At 40.0% G+C, this 4,365-nt stretch overlaps 1 non-coding gene across 1 annotated transcript; it reads right to left on the bottom strand.

Moving 5' to 3' along the window:
• Positions 1–2,295: 2,295 nt before the first annotated feature.
• On the bottom strand, positions 2,296–2,402 carry LOC141654267 (small nucleolar RNA R71). Its single transcript, XR_012547829.1, has one exon. It is a non-coding gene; the product is annotated as a small nucleolar RNA R71 (small nucleolar RNA).
• Between the last annotated feature and the right edge of the window lie 1,963 nt (positions 2,403–4,365).

Here is a 4,365-nt window from a genome sequence, read left to right as displayed (position 1 = left end):
TCATGGCAAAACGAGGCTAAATGGATCGTATTCAATGACCAAGCATCAAGGAGAGACAAGACTAGAAGGCCTTTGTACATAGCTAAGTAGAAGATCAATGTTGAGAAAGGATCCTTGAGTCCCCAAGGAAATCCCCAAGGATTCTATGAAGAAAAGGGAAGAAAAGAAGAAGGAATGACGCTGTAGAAGAATCCGAACGGATCATCCACGATCCGTCCGTCCGCCCACTCAATCCGAGCATCCTTACCAGATCCGCTCGGATCCCCAGCCCATCCGAGCGTCTTACGCTTGATCCGCTCGGATCGTCCATGCCCCATCCGTCCGTCTCGACCTCCATCCGCTCGGATCACAAAGACAAAGATGGTTTCGTCCTTCAAGTTACAAAATGGAGACGCCCTTCTCTCATTGAATACCGGAGTCTCCTTGCTCAACTTAAAAAGTGTAATTACTAGTTTAGCCCTTAGTTAACCCTAATGCATCCTCCCTAATTTTCACTATAAATACCCCATTAGTCTAATTAGAGGAGCATGTTCTTCTAATAAATAATTAGAGTAGTTAATATCAATCAAATCTCTCTTCAATATTGTAATCAAGTATTAATCAAGTTTTAATCCAAGTTTTAGTTCCTTAATCTCTCTCTTGTTCTTACTTTATTTTGGGTAATTGAAGATTATTTGGGTTATTATTGGGAGATTGACAACCTCTCAATCTAGGATTCAAGTACTTCTATTATTCTTGCTTTATTATTGGAATCATTAGTAGGTATAATCTCTTAATCCCTTTTTAATTATTGCTAATTACTTTCATTTATTCATCATGTTTCATTATGTTAGTATGATTGACAACCTTTCTAGCATGATCAATATGATAATGAGTGAGTAGTCTCTTAGCTAGGGTTTAATGGGTGATTAGGGGAAACCAACATGGGGATGATTCATGCTTAAATCAATATGCTTTCATATCTTATTTGCTTGCTTGTTTTGATCTTAATACATGCACATGTTATGTTTGATGAAATGCTAAGCCTATGAATCCTTGCATTTATTATCATCTACTATCTCTTCAACTTGACTTGTAAGATATAACCCAACTCGAGTCTTGTTAGACCATGCATGTGTTAAGTAGGGAAGATTAAGTCGACTTGTAGGTGTTGTACAATCCAAGAGATTGGACCCAAACTTTCCTAGGATTGTAAGATATAACCCAACTCGATCCATCACAACAATAATTGCTTGCTTATAATTTGAGAACATGTTTGTATGATCATATCCCATGAATCCCCTATGAACCCATGACACCCTAGTGCTTTTAATCAATTGTTTACACCCTTATTCTATTTACCTTGTTAGTTTATTTTAATTGCTATTTTAGTTTAGTAACCTTCTACATCAACCCAACTTGTGACACCCCTTGACACCGCTAGTAGCAATAGAAATCTTCGTTTTCAATACCCGTCCCTTGGGATCCGACCTTTACTTGCCTCTTTACTAATTTGTAGAGTTGTTTGTGAAGTATAAATTGTGTTTTGTATCGACCATTGACCAACGACCACAATTGCTTAATTTGTGAACTAAATGGCTCCGATCAAAAATGGCGCCGTTGTTAGGGACGGTGTTTAATTGATTTAAGATTTCTTTTATTGTTTTTAGTTGTGTCTTTTTCACCTTGGGAAGTAAAACTCCTCAAGGTTTGTTCTAATTGTTTTCTAGTTGTTTGATATTTTGCATGTCTAGAAGGTTACAAAGAGATTTGTTACCTTTTGACCGTGAAATCGAAAGAACCTTGACGAATAATAGGAGACTTGTTAGGAGGAATTTGGGAGGTGTTGGTGAAGTTGTCCAACCCACAAGTGAGTTTGTCAATCCTTTCGCAATAGAAGGAGAAGATAACCCATTAAACAATACCACACAAAATCCACCTACAATGCCTAAATTCTCGTCACACTCTATACCCACCGAGGAGGATCTACCAAACGGTACTCCTACCCCACAACATCTTACCGGAAACTTTATTGCCAAGTCCGCCTTCATCCAACTAGTTGAGAGGAGCCAATTCGGGGGCATGCCAAGTGAGGACCCTCATTCTCATATGGAAACATTTTGTGATTATTGTGAAGCTATCTCTCAAACGGGCGTGACTCAAGACCAAATTAGATGGGTCTTATTTCCTTTTTCGTTAATCGGAACCGCAAAGCAATGGTTGAAGGGCCTTGATAAGGCCACCCTTGGAATAGATTCTTGGAAGAAGTTAGCTCTCGCTTTCTACAAAAAATTCTACCCACCGGAAAAGACTAATATGCTAAGAGCTCAAATCACGGGTTTTAAGCAAAGGGATGAAGAATCTTTGTATGAAGCTTGGGAGCGGTTCAAAGGTATTTGTCGCTCATGTCCTCACCATGGACTTAGCGAATGGTTTTTAGTGCAACAATTTTGGAATGGTTTATATGAAGATTCAAGGAACATTCTCAATATGGGATCAAATGGAATGTTCACCGAAGTTGATGACAATCAAACATGGAACAAGATTGAGGAAATGGCGGTTCATAATTCGCAATATAGTAGGCCTCGCAAGGCTACTAGAGGAAAGTATGAAGTGGACACCGTTACTCAATTGGGTGCTCAACTTAGTGCTCACATTGACACTATCAACTTGAAGTTTGAACAAGCTATGGCTAGACTTGAGGAAAGCTCAAAATCATCAAAGCATCATGTCAATGCCTTGACGGCATCCTCATCAATCCCAAGCGGGATATGTGAGAATTGTGGAACCTTAGGTCACGACTCAAGTGAATGTAGGGGAACAACCGAGCAAGTCAATGCTTTCCAAGCTTACAAAAGCGGTACCCCTTATTCAAATTTTTACAATGAAAACACCAAGTTCCATCCAAATCTCTCATACAAGAGCCAAAATGTCCAAAACCCTCAACCAACATACACTCCACCACCCATGAGAAATCAAAATCAAAGACCCTTTTTCAATCAAAACCAAGGTTATCAAAATCAAAATCCATACAACCACCAAAATGACCAAAGTTTTGATGTCCAAAAAGCGGTCCTTCAAATGCAAAAAAATCAACAAGAATTTTTCACTCAAATGCAAAAAGATAGCCAAGCAAAGGATACCACCATCAACAACATTCTAGCTCACACCAAGATGTTGGAAACACAATTGACCCAACTAGCATCTTCAAGCTCACAAAGACAAAAAGGGCAATTACCACCTCAAAGTAATCCCCTAGACATGAAACGGTTAGTGCCATTCACTTGAGAAGTGGTACAAGATATGAAGCACCGAAGGAGCAAGTTGAGGATGAAGTTGTGAGGGCTAGTGAGAATGAAGTTGTGGTGCAAAGTCCCAAAGAAGGGGAATCATCAAAGGAAGAAAGTTCAAAGAAAAATGAAGACAAAGCCAAAGAAAAGGAGCCCATTGTGATTAGACTTCCTTTTCCAAGTCGTCAAGCCAAGCCCAAATTTGATGATCAACTTGGAAAGTTCATGGAAATTGTGAAGAACTTAGAAGTCTCAATTCCTTTTACGGAATTAATCAATCACGTTCCGGCCTATGCGAAATACATGAAGGATATTCTCACAAAGAAGAAGTCGATCCGGAAACTTGAGACTATCGCCTTCACCAAGGTGAGTAGTGCCATACTTCAAGGGAGTTCACCTCCAAAGTTAAAGGATCCGGGAAGCTTCTCAATACCGTGTACCATTGGCGACACAAAAATCAACAAAGCCTTATGTGATCTAGGGGCTAGTGTGAGTGTCATGCCGTACTCGGTAAGTAAAAGGTTGGGAATGGGAGAGCTTAAATGTACCAATATCACACTTCAAATGGCCGATAGATCGACGAAGACACCGCTAGGGATATGGGAAGATGTCCCCGTGCGAATTGGGAAGTTTTTCATCCCGGTGGACTTTGTCATTGTTGATATGGAGGAAGATTCCAACATTCCAATCATCTTAGGAAGACCTTTCCTACACACCGCGGGTGCGGTGATTGATGTGAAGCATGGAGAGCTCACTCTAGAAGTGGGAGATGAAAGCATAACTTTTAATCTTGACAAGACCATGAGAGCTCCTCGTTTGCATGAGCCATGTTTCATGATTGATCACTATAGCCGGAAAGATGAAAAGAAGAGATCGGAACTCCAATGGAGGAAGAAAGTTGAAGATGCTCCATTCAAAGAGCAAGTGAATTGTGACAAGGAGAGCTTGCAAAGCTCATCAAAATCAACCAAGGAAGAAGAAGATGGCCTCATTAGCCAAAAGAAGAATTTGGGAGAGTTGTCTCCATCCAAGCAAGAGATTTTCAATGATCAACTCAATGAAGTTTGTGGTCTTTGGGACGACGAATTTGAAGGGA

Source organism: Silene latifolia, chromosome 4, assembly GCF_048544455.1.
Source record: "Silene latifolia isolate original U9 population chromosome 4, ASM4854445v1, whole genome shotgun sequence".
In the NCBI taxonomy this organism is placed as follows: domain Eukaryota; kingdom Viridiplantae; phylum Streptophyta; class Magnoliopsida; order Caryophyllales; family Caryophyllaceae; genus Silene; species Silene latifolia.
The sequence above is the reverse complement of the archived record's forward strand: the minus strand, read 5'-3'. Positions and strand labels throughout refer to the sequence as shown.